Here is a 16,153-nt window from a genome sequence, read left to right on the forward strand (position 1 = left end):
CCTCTCGCTTATTATTTTTAATTTTTTGTAATAACATGTAACAGCTACCATGTTAGCAAATTTTTAAGTATATAATACAGTATTGTAAACTGTAAGCATTTTGTTGTACAGTGGATCTCTAGGACTTGTTTATCTTGTATAACTGAAACTTTGTACCCTTAGACGACACCTCCCCATTTCTGTCTTCTCTCAGCACCAGCAACCACCATTTTACTCTCTGCTCTACCAGTTTGACTTTTTTAGATTCCTCATATAAATGGTATCATGCATTATTTGTCCTTCTGTGTCTGGCTTATTTCACTTAGCATAATGTCCTCCTGGTTCATCCACATTGTCACAAATGGCAGGATTCTCTTCTTTTTAAAGGCTGAAAAATATTCCATTGTGTGTATATACCACATTTTCTTTATCTTTTCATCTGTTGATGGACATTTAAGTTGTACCCATCCCTTGGCTATTGTGAATAATGCTGCAATGAACGTGGGAGTGCACGATCTCTCTGAGACCCTGATCTTAATTCCTTTGAGAATATACCCAGAAGTGGGATTGCTGGATCATATAATATTTTATTTTTAATATATTTATTTATTTATTTTTTGGCGGTACGCGGGCCTCTCACTGTCGTGGCCTCTCCCGTTGCGGAGCACAGGCGCCGGACGCGCAGGATCAGTGGCCATGGCTCACGGGCCCAGCCGCTCCGCGGCATGTGGAATCTTCCCGGACCGGGGCACGAACCCATGTCCCCTGCATCGGCAGGCGGACTCTCAACCACTGGGCCACCAGGGAAGCCCTATTTTTAATTTTCTGAGGAAACTCCAAACCTTAATTTCCATAGTGGTTGCACAAATTTACATTCCCACCGTGTACAGGGTTCTTTTTCTCCACAATATGCTCAATAAAAGTCCTCACATCAAAGCCCAACCGGACATCTTTCTAGTTTTTGATAGGATATAGGCGCTGGGAATTCATTTATCTGAAAATCAATTTCCTTAAACATTGCCCCCAAGCTTGTATGCCCTCCTCTGCTCCCAGTGCTGGTCAATAATAGCATCATCATACAACTAGAGCTCATGCTAGAAGCTTGCAAGTCATTCTTCATCCTTCCTGTCCTTTACCACCCACATTCAGTCAATCACCAAGTCCTAGTAAATCTATCTCCAAATCATCAAGCTTGTGTTCTTCCTTCCACTTCTGCTGTGGCTTCCTCAGGTCAGGTCCTTATTATTTCTATGTTCTCGCGAGGCTTAATTGCAAAAGCCTTCTCATTGGACTTCCTACATCCAGAAGGGCCGTCCCACATGGTGGCAGAGATGTAACATTACACATTTCTGCTTAAAATCCTTTCAGGGCACATTACTGTCTACAAAAGGAAGTCAAAATAGGGTGGCCATGGTCCTCCCTGCTCTGACCCTGCCTCCTTCTTTAAGTTATCTCCCACCATACAACCCTTCGCATTTTGTGCTCTGATTATACCAAGTTCCTGGTAAAACTCTTCCAAGACTTCATACCTTCACACCTGCAATCTCCTCTCCTTTGCTACTCAGAGTGTGGTCCATGGACCAGCAGCATCAGCATCACCCAGGGGCTTATTACTGAATCAGAATCCACATTTTAACAAAATCTCCAGGCGATTCTTATTCACATTTTAGAGTACTGCCTAGAATGCTTTTTCCACCTACTTTGCCCATCTCACTGGTTCTCACCTTAGAACCCGTTTTTAATATATTTTTTAAAAGTAACCTGCTTTTTACTATCTTGCAACAAATGTCCTGGGTAACATATAACTCATAATTTTAAAAAATCCAAAATAATACTTTAACTATAATAGGAAAAAAATGCAAGTAGTACAGAATAAAATATGTGTTTCTGTATGTAAATGCTTGGGCACAACTACACTCAAAGACATAACAAATGTTTGCCTAGAACCACTGGGGATTGAGAGATACAAATGGACCAATTGAGGTGTATTGTATCGGCAAAACAAATACGATGATCAATGAGACAGTCAGTGATGTGACTTTTCAGGATGGTGATTGACTCTTGACAAAATTCCAAAAAGAACAGAATGCAATCTTTGACTCATAGAGAGTCATATTCCTGGAAATGCAATTTTTATTAAAACCGTGCAAAGTGTACTTTGTGTTTATATATGACATGAGTTGGATTTTAGGCTCAGATAATTATAACCAAATTTTCACCCAGATAAATGTCTGGCAGGACACTCAAACATCACGTTGGCTGCAGGATTGTTCTTTGCAATATAGGACCAAACCATGTATAGCAGGACATCTAGAATCTCTGGCCTTCATCCACTAAATGCCTCCCATCAGTGACCACCAGTAACACCCCCTAAGATTCTCAAACTCCTGGAAGGAGCAATACCTGTCCTGCTGAGAACGGCTGGTCAGCTTAATCCAGTCTAGACCTTCCTTCAAGCCTCGATCATCCTCACCACAGTCCCCCTCTCCAACCCTGGTGCTCCCTGGCTCTTTCCTTCTGTGGTCCTTAGCTCTCCTGAATATAGTTCTGGTCCAAGCCCTTGTAGTGCAGGAGGGCAGGTGTGCAGGGCAGGAATGTCTATCAGTCACCTTCATACCTGCCCAAGGAATCACACAATCTGAAACTGAATAAATGTTCAACAAAGGTTGATGAATAAATGACTTTAAAACAAACAAAAATAAATAAATAAATAAAAAGAACAACTCTAAGAGAATGTAGATTGGAGATTAGACAACAACTGAGTGTTTTCTAATTTATCGACTTTACCCTGACATGATAAAAATAATACACTTCTCGGAGACGAGGGGAAGATGGTGGAAGAGTAAGACGCGGAGATCACCTTCCTCCCCACAGATAACCAGAAATACATCTACAGGTGGAACAACTCCTACAGAACACCTACTGAATGCTGGCAGAAGACCTCAGACCTCCCAAAAGGCAAGAAAGTCCCCACGTACCTGGGTAGGGCAAAAGAAAAAAGAATAAACAGAGACAAAAGGATAGGGACGGTACCTGCACCAGTGGGAAGGAGCTGTGAAGGAGGAAAGGTTTCCACACACTAGGAAGCCCTTTCGCGGGCGGAGACAGTGGGTGGTGGAGTGGGAAAGCTTCGGAGCCAGGAGGAGAGCACAGCAACAGGGGTGCGGAGGGCAAAGCGGGGAGATTCCCGCACAGAGGACCAGGGCCGACCGGCACTCACCAGCCCAAGAGGCTTGTCTGCTCAACCGCTGGGGCGGGCGGGGCTGGGAACTGAGGCTCGGGCTTCAGTCGGAGCGCAGGGAGAGGACTGGGGTTGGCAGCATGAACAAAGCCTGCAGGGGGTTAGTGCACCACGACTAGCCGGGAGGGAGTCCAGGAAAGTCTGGACCTGCCGAAGAGGCAAGAGACTTTTTCTTCCCTCTTTGTTTCCTGGTGCGCGAGGAGAGGGGGTTAAGAGCGCTGCTTAAAGGAGCTCCAGAGATGGGCGCGAGCCGCGGCTAACAACGCGGACCCAAGAGACGGGCATGAGACGCTAAGGTTGCTGCTGCTTCCACCAAGAAGCCTGTGTGCGAGCACAGGTCACTATCCACACCTCCCTTCCGGGGAGCTTGTGCAGTCCGCCACTGCCAGGGTTCCGGGACCCAGGGACAACTTCCCCAGGAGAACGCACGGCGGGCCTCAGGCTGGTGCAACGTCACGCAGGCCTCTGCCGCCGCAGGCTCGCCCCGCACTCCGTACCCCTCCCTCCCCCTGGCCTGAGTGAGCCAGAGTCCCTGAAGCAGCTGCTCCTTTAACCCCGTCCTGTCTGAGCGAAGAACAGACGCCCTCCAGCGACCTACACGCAGAGGCGGGGCCAAATCCAAAGCTCAGCCCCAGGAGCTGTGAGAACAAAGAAGAGAAAGGGAAATCCCTCCCAACAGCCTCAGAAGCAGCGCATTAAAGCTCCACAATCAACTTGATGTGCCCTGCATCTATGGAATACATGAATAGACAACGAATCATCCCAAATTGAGGAGGTGGACTTTGAGAGCAAGATTTATGATTTTTCCCCCTTTTCCTCTTTTTGTGAGTGTGTACGTGTATGCTTCTGTGTGAGATTTTGTCTGTATAGCTTTCCTTCCACCATTTATCCAGGGTTCTACCCATCCATTTTTTTTCTTAATAATTATTTTTTATTTTAATAACTTTATTTTATTTTATATTACTTTATTTTCTTTTCTTTCTTTCTTTCCTTCCTTCCTCCCTCCCTCCCTCCCCCCTTCCTTTCTTCCTTTTTTTCTTTCTTTCTTTCTCTCTTATTTTTCTCCCTTTTATTCTGAGCCATGTGGATGAAAGGCTCTTAGTGTTGCAGCCAGGAGTCAGTGCTGTGCCTCTGAGGTGGGAGACCCAACTTCAGGACACTGGTCCACAACAGACCTCCCAGCTCCACATAATATCAAACGGCGAAAATCTCCCAGAGATCTCCATCTCAACACCAGCACCCAGCTTCACTCAACGACCAGCAAGCTACAGTGCTGGACACCCTATGCCAAACAACTAGCAAGTCAGGAACACAACCCCACCCATTAGCAGAGAGGCTGCCTAAAATCATGATAAGTCCACAGACACCCCAAAACACACCACCAGATGTGAACCTGCCCACCAGAAAGACAAGATCCAGCCTCATCCACCAGAACACAGGCACTAGTCGCCTCCACCAGGAAGCCTACACAACCCACTAAACCAACTTAAGCCACTGGGGACAGACACCAAAAACAACGGGAACTACGAACCTGCAGCCTGCAAAAAGGAGACCCCAAACACAGTAAGATAAGCAAAGTGAGAAGACAGAAAACACACAGCAGATGAAGGAGCAAGGTAAAAACCCACCAGACCTAACAAATGAAGAGGAAATAGGCAGTCTACCTGAAAAAGAATTCAGAATAATGATAGTAAAGATGATCCAAAATCTTGGAAATAGAATAGACAAAGTGCAAGAAACATTTAACAAGGACCTAGAAGAACTAAAGATGAGACAAGCAATGATGAACAACACAATAAATGAAATTAAAAATGCTCCAGATGGGATCAATACCAGAAAAACTGAGGCAGAAGAACGGATAAGTGACCTGGAAGATAAAATAGTGGAAATAACTACTGCAGAGCAGAATAAAGAAAAAAGAATGAAAAGAACTGAGGACAGTCTCAGAGACCTCTGGGACAACATTAAACACAGCAACATTCAAATTATAGGGGTTCCAGAAGAAGAAGAGGAAAAGAAAGGGACTGAGAAAATATTTGAAGAGATTATAGTTGAAAACTTCCCTAATATGAGAAAGGAAATAGTTAATCAAGTCCAGGAAGCACAGAGAGTCCCATACAGGATAAATCCAAGGAGAAACATGCCAAGACACATATTAATCAAATTGTCAAAAATTAAACACAAAGAAAACATATTAAAAGCAGCAAGGGACAAATAACACACAAGGGAATCCCCATAAGGTTAACATCTGATCTTTCAGCAGAAACTCTGCAAGCCAGAAGAGACTGGCAGGACATATTTAAAGTGATGAAGGAGAAAAACCTGCAACCAAGATTACTCTACCCAGCAAGGATCTCATTCAGATTTGATGGAGAAATTAAACCTTTACAGACAAGCAAAAGCTGAGAGAGTTCAACACCACCAAACCAGCTTTACAACAAATGCTAAAGGAACTTCTCTAGGCAAGAAACAGAAGAGAAAGAAAAGACCTACAATAACGAACACAAAACAATTAAGAAAATGGGAATAGGAACATACATATTGATAATTACCATAAATGTGAATGGACTAAATGCTCCCACCAAAAGACACAGATTGGCTGAATGGGTGCAAAAACAAGACCCATATATATGCTGTCTACAAGAGACCCACTTCAGACCTAGAGCCACATACATACTGAAAGTAAGGGGTTGGAAAAAGATATTTCATGCAAATGGAACCAAAAGAATGCTGGAGTAGCAATTCTCATATCAGACAAAATAGACTTTAAAATAAAGACTATTAGAAGAGACAAAGAAGGACACTACATAATGATCAAGGGATCGATCCAAGAAGAAGATATAACAATTGTAAATATTTATGCACCCAACATAGGAGCACCTCAGTATATAAGGCAAATACTAACAGCCATATAAGGGGAAATTGACAGTAACACATTCATAGTAGGGGACTTTAACACCCCACTTTCACCCATGGACAGATCATCCAAAATGAAAATAAATAAGGAAACACAAGCTTGAAATTAAACAAGATGGATTTAATTGATATTTATAGGCATTCCATCCAAAAACAACAGAATACACATTTTTCTCAAGTGCTCATGGAACATTCTCCAGGATAGATCATATCTTGGGCCACAAATCAAGCCTTGGTAAATTTAAGAAAATTGAAATTGTATCAAGTATCTTTTCCGACCACAACGCTATGAGATTTGAAATTGTATCAAGTATCTTTTCTGACCACAATGCTATGAGATTAGATATCAATTACAGGAAAAGATGTGTAAAAAATACAAACACATGGAGGCTAAACAATACACTACTTAATAACGAAGTGATCACTGAATAAATCAAAGAGGAAATCAGAAAATACCTAGAAACAAATGACAATGGAGACACGATGATCCAAAACCTATGGGATGCAGCAAAAGCAGTTCTAAGAGGGAAGTTTATAGCAATACAATCCTACCTTAAGAAACAGAAACATCTCGAATAAACAACCTAACTTTGCAACTAAAGCAATTAGAGAAAGAAGAACAAAAAAACCCCCAAAGTTAGCAGAAGGAAAGAAATCATAAAAATCAGATCAGAAATAAATGAAAAGGAAATGAAGGAAACGATAGAAAAGATCAATAAAACTAAAAGCTGGTTGTTTGAGAAGATAAACAAAACTGATAAACCATTAGCCAGACTCATCAAGGAAAAAGGGAGAAGACTCAAATCAATAGAATCAGAAATGAAAAAGGAGAAGTAACAAGTGAAACTGCAGAAATACAAAAGATCATGAGAGATTACTACGAGCAACTCTATGCCAATAAAATGGACAACCTGGAAGAAATGGACAAATTCTTAGAAATGCACAACCTGCCAAGACTGAGTCAGGAAGAAATAGAAAATATGAACAGACCAATCACAAGCACTGAAATTGAAACTGTGATTAAAAATCTTCCAACAAGGGCTTCCCTGGCGGCGCAGTCGTTGAGAGTCCGCCTGCCGATGCAGGGGACACAGTTTTGTGCCCTGGTCCAGGAGGATCCCACATGCTGTGGAGCGACTGGGCCTGTTGTTTATTTGAGATGTTTCCTGTTTCTTAAGGTAAGATTGTATTGAAATTAAGAAAACACTCCCATTTACCATTGCAACAAAAAGAATGAAATATCTAGGACTAAATCTACCTAAGGATACAAAAGACCTGTATTCAGAAAATTATAAGACACTGATGAAAGAAATTAAAGATGATACAAATAGATGGAGAGTTATACCATGTTCTTGGATTGGAAGAATCAACATTGTGAAAATGACTCTACTACCCAAAGCAATCTACAGATTCAATGCAATCCCTATCAAACTACCACTGGTATTTTTCACAGAACTAGAACAAAAAATTTCACAATTTGTATGGAAACACAAAAGACCCCAAATAGCCAAAGCAATGTTAAGAACGAAAAACAGAGCTGGAGGAATCAGGCTCCCTGACTTCAGACTATACTACAAAGCTACAGTAATCAAGACAGTATGGTACTGGCACAAAAACAGAAAGTTAGATCAATGGAACACAATAGAAAACCCAGGGATAAACCCATGCACATATGGTCACCTTATCTTTGATAAAGGAGGCAGGAATGTACAGTGGAGAAAGGACAGCCTCTTCAATAAGTGGTGCTGGGAAAACTGGACAGGTTCATGTAAAAGTATGAGATTAGAACACTCCCTAACACCATGCACAAAAATAAGCTCAAAATGGATTAAAGATCTAAATGTAAGGCCAGAAACTATCAAAGTCTTAGAGGAAACCATAGGCAGAACACTCTATGACATAAATCAGAGCAAGATCCTTTTTGACCCACCTCCTAGAGAAATAGAAATAAAAACAAAAATAAACAAATGGGACCCAATGAAGCTTAAAGCTTTTGCACAGCAAAGGAAACCATAAACAAGACAAAAAGACAACTCTCAGAATGGGAGAAAATATTTGCATATGAAGCAACTGACAAAGGATTAATCTCCAAAATTTATAAGCAGCTCATGCAGCTCAATATCAAAGAAACAAACAACCCAATCCAAAAAAGGACAGAAGACCTAAATAGACATTTCTTCAAAGAAGATATACAGACTGCCAACAAACACATGAAAGTATGCTCAACATCATTAATCATTAGAGAAATGCAAGTCAAAACTACAGTGAGATATCATCTCACACCAGTCAGAATGGCCATCATCAAAAAATCTACAATCAATAAATGCTGGAGAGGGTGTGGAGAAAAGGGAACACTCTTGCACTGCTGGTGGGAATGTGAATTGGTACAGCCACTATGGAGAACTGTATGGAGGTTCCTTAAAAAACTACAAATAGAACTACCATATGACCCAGCAATCCCACTACTGGGCATATACCCTGAGAAAACCATAATTCAAAAACAGTCATGTACCAAAATGTTCATTGCAGCTCTATTTACAATAGCCAGGAGATGGAAACAACCTAAGTGTCCATCATCGGATGAATGGATAAAGATGTGGCACATATATACAATGGAATATTACTCAGCCATAAAAAGAAACGAAATTGAGCTATTTGTAATGAGGTGGATAGACCTAGAGTCTGTCATACAGAGTGAAGTAAGTCAGAAAGAGAAAGACAAATGCTGTATGCTAACACATATATATGGAATTTAAGAAAAAAATAAAGTCATGAAGAACCTAGGGGTAAGACAGGAATAAAGACACAGACCTACTAGAGAATGGACTTAAGGATATGGGGAGGGGAAGGGTAAACTGTGACAAAGCGAGAGAGTGGCATGGACATACATCCACTACCAAACGTAAAATAGCTAGCTAGTGGGAAGCAGCCGCATAGCACAGGGAGATCAGCTCAGTGCTTTGTGACCACCTAGAGGGGTGGGATAGGGAGAGTGGGAGGGAGAGAGACGCAAGAGGGAAGAGATATGGGAACATATGTATATGTATAACTGATTCACTTTGTTATGAAGCAGAAACTAACACCCCATTGTAAAGCAATTATACTCCAATAAAGACGTAAGAAAAATAATAATACGCTTCTCAAACAGGTGATTTGAAATTAATATCATGGGGTTTTTTTCCCCACTAACCTGTTGAGTATAGTACTTGGGCCCTAAGGAAATTTAGCACTAAAAAATATACTCCTTTAGTTCCAACAGTAAATAGAATAGGTCTTGAATGTATGTAGTTTTAGGGTGTTTTGTGGAGATGGTGGTAAAAAATTAAAACGAAAATACTTCTGACAGTTGTAATATTTAGGAATTACAACAACAACGTATACATCTGCCTGGCTCTCTGTCCCAGAGTATGCCACAGCTCCTGGCATGTCTAGGCAGGTAATAAGTGTTTGTCGAACGAACTAACGCACACATACATAAATGAAATGGTCTATATTTCCATTTGTTCTGAGCTTCGGAATTTTTATTAAAATTAGTATATTTTAGGGAAGTAAAATATGTTAAGGAAAACAACCAAGAAGGGTTTTCCTTCCCATGCTGCAGTGAATGCAGTCTTTGCGACCCCGAGGACGAGCGGTGAGGGAATGCTGTGACCTCCGGAACCTAGCACAAAGGTGGCCTTTTTTGTTTTCCTCCTTCTCTTCACTGGTTTCGTGAGCTGGTGCCAGCTGAGTCTAGATGGCGCGCGCTTTACACTTGAATGAAACACTCCCTGCCCTCCGTTCTAGGAGCTCCACTCTGCTGCCTCCATCTGCTGCTCTGATAAATGCTCGTATTTTAAATCTATTACTATCAGCTCACTCCCAAAGTGGTTTGCCAGCTCCCCACACAGTAAACAACCCCACTGGCACTGAGCCACTTCTGGGGTGGAAAGAATTTGGGCAGACAGAAGACATATCTCCCAGGGAGGAGAGATGAGAAAGAAGAGGGAGGAAATTGCCTGCAGAACTGATGGCAAAGACCCTGTCTGTGTCCCGCAGGTCCCCATGGGCCGTCAGGACCTGCGCCCAGCTCTGGGGTATCTATGCAGAGGGTGAGTGTGTCTGAAGCGCGGCCGTTTTGAGAGTGGAGCAGAGGTGAAGTCGAAGAAGATGCTTTGCTTTTTCTCTGAAAACAAACTGAACATTCTTAGCCTGGTGGGCTGACAACCCTCCAGTATGAATAACCTCCAGGAAACTAAGATACACAGGAATTTGCGCGGGCACGTACACCATTCCTGCCACTCTTCCAAGTCCCCCCCGGTAGCTTCAGCTGGCATTTGCCTCCCGTTCAGTGTTCCTCCCTTCCAGCAACTGATCTCTAGCTTGCATAATCACCAATTGCATTTGGGAAAGATGGAGTAATGCAGCGTGGAAGGTCTCCCTGAAGAGCACAATTACCACAGAAGCCACTAGGGTAGATGTTCATTCTCTCACAGTTGTGGAATGATAGAATATTAGGGCTGGATGGAGAGTAAGGGAACATATGATCCAATTCCTTTATCCTAAATGCGTCTTACATTTTCATTTCCCAAACTGACTCCTGATACCCTCCCCTCAATCCCACACTGAACCTCCCCGCTAGGTTTTCTCCATTTATTTCCGTAGTGGTGACCCCATTTGCTCAAGCCAAAAACCTTGGAGTCACCCTTGGCTTCTCTCCTCGGTTTCCTTGGTTTCTCTCACACCCCACGTCTGGTCTGACAGCAAGTCCTGTGGGCTCTACCTTCAAAATGTAGCCAGAATCTGATCCAACTTCACTGCTACAACCCTGGCCCAAACCACCTTCATCTCTCCGGTGGGTTACTGCAACAACTCTAGGGTCAGCACAGGCCAAATCTGGCTTGCCCCTCGTTCTTGTTAATAAAGTTTTGTTGAAACACAGCCACACCCATTAGTCTACCTTGTGCTATGATAGCATGGTCAAGGAGTGGCAACAGAGACCTCGTGACCTACTAAGAATGTTTGCCAACTCTGGCCGACCCCAGCAATAGCCTATTAAATTGAAGGTTGGCTAATGACACTGCCCCCCAAAACTCTCTCACTCAGAGTAAAAGTTAAGTCTTATAAGGTGCTGTTAAGTCCAGTTAACTGGACTCCCCACGGTCTTCTGACCTTATCCCCAACTATTCTCCCCTGTGCTCAGTCTCGTCTGACCACACTGTCCACTGCCCTACCCACAGATCCCCCTACCTCCAACACCCCTGCTCTTCTTCAAACAAGCCAGTCGGACTCCTGATGCAGGACCTTGCATTTACTCTCCCCTCTGTTGGAAATGATCTCTTCGTGGACATCTGTGTGGCTTCCTTACTCCCTACTCACTTTTTACTCAAATGTCAGCTTCTAGTGAGCCTTCTCTGACCACCTCATTTAAAATGGCACTCCCTCCCCAGCCCCTCTCATTGGTTTCTTCTTCTCCAGAGCCTCTATCACATTTAACTTACCACACTTCCCTTACGTACTGTGTTTGCTGTCTCTGCCCACCCCCTGCAGCCCACACTAAAAGGCAAGCTCCTTGAGGATTGGGTTCTGTCTGGTCTGTTGTTCTGATACACCCACAGTGCCTAGGTATGTACTAGGTGTTCAATAAATACCTTTAAATAACTAAATAAATCCTTGGAAATAGTGATGCCAAAGCAAATGTGAAATTTAGCATTGTCTCAGCAAGGGTTTCTACAACCACTCCTGCCTAGGAAAAATTTCTAGGAGCTCCTGGCAGAAATGATCTGTGGACTCAAGGAGCCACCTTATTTGCCACTTTCCTATTTCCATCTTACTCCTTACCGTGTAACTAGTGTCCTTGTGCTATTCCTTGAGCCTATGGCTATAGCTTCTATAGTATTTCCTATCTCACTCTTTCTTTTCCACCTATCGTTATTAAAACATATCTCTCTGGTTTCTATTACCAAAAGACTCTGGCCCGTTCTCTTCTAAGCTGATAAACTCATTAAAACCCAAATATTAATGAATAATAATGTCTCTACCACCCAGAAAATAATTTGCATTTAAACAACTTTCAGTGCCTGAATCCAAAGAGGCCAGTGATGTGGGAATTCCCAACAGGCAAAGGGCCTGGGCCAGCGGGGGTAGTCACCGAGAGGATCCTAGAGCAAAATCAAATCCCAGCCCGTGGGCAGCTGTCCACTTTGCTTCTATGGGGTGAATCCAGCCATGTATATCCCCATCAGAGTGTGTGTGCGCACAGATATGCAGGGCATCAATTAGAGGCACTGAGAATATCTCAACTTGCATGGAAATGAGCCTGTCACTTGTGATATATACACACACTTACATACATTACCATGGATTCCTTCCCTTAGTGCTTTGATAGCTTTTCATCTAGCTTCCAGTTCCACTGGCACAAAGCCACTTCTTGGGGAAGGAAAGGAAGCTGGATAGGCATAGACGTAGCCCCCCAAAGAGAGGAGACAGGGAAAGGGGAGGTGACTATTGGAGCACAAGTCACAAGCATGTTCAGTTGGCCTCTGGGACCGTATTTACCGTGTTCCAAAACACAGTGAGGGTTCTGGGACCATATTTACCATGCTCCAAAACACAGTGAGGGTTCTGAGAGTGGAAAAGAGGAAGAGCTTGAGAAATGCAACCTTTTCGCCAAAAAAGGGCAAAATATAAAATTCCTAGTTCACCAGATTTTGTGCCGTGTGAGCAAACCAGTGGACTTTCTTAGGCAATCCAGTACTGCTGACAAAATTAAGAGAATCATCTGAACAACTGAAGGAGAGGAATATATCCATTAGCAAATCTGACTGATTCGTCGATCTGGAGCCCTTCTCTCATCTCCAGAGGAAGGAGCGCTCATGCATTCCCCCTGACAAGTATGCCACGTACCTCCCAGCGATAGAGCAGGTTAAGACGAGCCCTTTACCTTAGTTTACCAGAGCCAACTCCAGGTGGTCTAGCCCCTGTGACTGTTTAAAATGAACACATCATTTTCTTTTAAATTATGATAGAGTACGACTCGTTTCTCCCCTACTTTACATGCTGCCTTGTGGGTGCCTCTGAATTTGTCATCTGGTGAAATGGGTACTGATCTGTCCTTTCTCCAGGGGATCCCCCGGTTTCACTTACTTCATTCTCTAGACAAAGAAGCACAATTACATAACCATATGGAAGATTTCTACATTTTATCAAAATGGCATCTCGTAGTGGAAACTCAAGAGATTAGCACAGATTTCAGGTCCTAAGTACTTTGATGGACACACAAGAAAGCCGTTTGTAAACTACAATAAAACTAGTCTCTTAAACTATTGCTAAACTCACTAAATATAGAACTGAAGAGATCCTCAAGCCTCTTTAAAGCACACATCTGTTTCTCTCAGAATGAGGTGGGATATGTACTCCTTCACCATGAGACGTCAGAGAAGCCCTGCTCCCATGTGAGATGCTTCTCTTGTGGCCGTCATGATTCTGTCTCCAGGTCACCACCACAGCCTGGGTAGAACTTGTGACCTACGGCAAATACAAAATGCCCAGAGGGCCAGGAGATAACCGGGGTTCCAAGGATTCTCCACTGTACTACATGTGGGTCTTTCCCAGCAAATCAAAGGGGACAGAGGAGCTGATGATATTTTTACCAAGATGGATGACCTCCTAGGCAGGCCACCTGACTTCTGAGATCAAACCCTAAGCTGGTGGCTCTCAAGCTTTGGTATACACCAGAATCACCTGGAAGACTCCCTAAAACACAGATTGCTAGGTCCCACTCCAGAGTTTCTGGGGTAAGGTTCAAGTTCCCAGGTGCTACGGATGCTGTTGAACCAGATACCATGCTTAGAGAACCATCCCTCTAAGCACAGTGTTGCAATAACTTTTTCTTTTCCTCCTACTATTGGGGTTCATGGGACCTATGATTGGGAGAAAGTGAGTAGAAGTTGCAGCTGCAGCAGCAGTGGCAGTTGGTGTGTGGGAGACTTCAAGTCCAGGCTGCCATTCAAGACAGACAGATAAGTGAGGTGAAAGGCACATGGAATCAGGAAACCCTTCTCATGATTCCAAATATGTACATCTGTCTTGTCTGGCAGTTTGATCCTAGTTTATCCACTTCACTTTTAAAGCCCATCTGATGATAGTTTGAGTCTCTGGCCCACACCCATAGCAATTAGACCACTATTAGAGAAAAGTAAGTTGACAGATGTACCCAGGGAACTCATGTAGCATCAATAAGCAAACCTCATGAGGCACAGTGTCTTGAGTAATTTTGTGCTGTGGCCATAGTAGGGGACGGGGGGAGGAGCACACATAGGGAGCCCTGGTTTTGGTGGAGAACAAAGGTTCCTTAGCAGACATTCCCAGCTGCTGCAGGTGGGGAATTCTTCTGAAACTGGAGACGAGACTCTCAGCCTGAAATGTACACAGTTTCTCTGCAGCTAATTTCAAAGAACACCCATGTGCTCTAGCCTTCATTCTTTTTTTTCTAGAAAACTTGCCCATCTAAGGATATAAAAGACTGTCTTTAAAATCCATTTCTTCCTACACCTTGGCCCCAAAGAGGAATGATAAGCAGTAAAATGTTGCCAGTGGAGTTGGAGCTAAGAGGAACAGTGAGCCTACAGAGTGGTTTTGGTTAACGCCAGTATTCAAGGGTGTTTTTGTATGTAAGGAAGGAAATGGGGAGCTGCATTAGCTGCTGGAAATATCTCTGAAGGGCTGGACTGTGGTCATTAAATACTTCAGATGCTATCCCTTCAGGAGAGATGACACACTTATTTCTATTCTTGTTGCGTTTCCCTTGTAGATCAGCTGGGGCTCCGCTTTGCTCCATCTTCACTCCAGGACCCAGGCTGAGGGAGCAACCGCTGTCTGGAGCACTGCTAATTGTTATTGGGGAAGGGAAGAGAGAGCAGCAAATCCCATGCCCAGAGCTAACACACTTTACTGGCTACAGTGAGTTGAATAGTCTCCCCTCCAAATTCACGTCCGCTCCTGGTACCTCAGAATGTGACGTTATTTGGAAATAAGGCCTTTGCTGATGTATTTATTGATCGTTAAGGATCTGGAGATGATATCATACTAAATTTAGGTTGGACACCTAACCTAATGATTGGTGTCCTTGTAAGAAGAGAGGACATATGGAAAGAGCAGAAGGCCATGTGGGGATGGAGGCAGAGAGTGAAGTGTTGCAGCTCACACCAAGGAATTCCAAGGACTGTCCGCATCTACCAGAAGCTAGGAAGAGGCAAGAAACGATTCTTCTCTAGAGCCATCAGAGGGAGCAGGGCTCTGCTGACACCTTGACTTAAGACTTCTAGAATAAACGTTTCTTGTTTTAAGCCCCCTCGTTTATGGTAATTTGTCAGGGCAGCCCTAGAAAACTAATACACTGGGCAAAGTCAGTCTTACCCAGTTTCAAGGGGATAGGGAGGGATAGTCCTGGTGTGCTGGATATTCTCCCTCAGGTCAACTCTCCACCCTTCCATACTCTCCTGAGCCTGGAAAGCTGAACTTCAAGAACTGCCTAAGCAGAGATTTTCCCCCCTGGCTTCTAGCTGAGAATTGCCCACAGCAGGAATTCAGAGGGTGGGAGGGAGTGAAGGCTGACTTTGACACCTTCCTCTCCAGCAGGCTGGTGGTGGCTGTGTTCCTCTATTGAAGGCCACAGCTCTTGCCTGGAAGCCCTCCTTCAGTTTCTCCTTTCCCTTTCTGGTGACCACTTCCTCCTCTTTCACCTCCAGACCTAGGGACCTGGGAGCAATAGCTATTGTTAGCTAACAGCCCTTGTCTGTTTCCTTTAACCCCACCCACATCCTTGCAAACAGTCCCTTAATCCAGGGGTCCCCAACCTTTTTGGCACCAGGGATCAGTTTTGTGGAAGACAATTTTTCCACAGATGGGGTTGCGGGGGATGGTTCAGGCCGTAATGTGAGAGATGGGGGGCAATGGGGAGCAGCAGATGAAGCTTCGCTCGCTCGCCCACCACTCACCTCCTGTTGTGCGGCCCCGTTCCTAACCAGCCGGACCAAT

This window comes from Grampus griseus (genome assembly GCF_964374135.1).
Source record: "Grampus griseus genome assembly, chromosome: 5".
Lineage (NCBI taxonomy): Eukaryota > Metazoa > Chordata > Mammalia > Artiodactyla > Delphinidae > Grampus > Grampus griseus.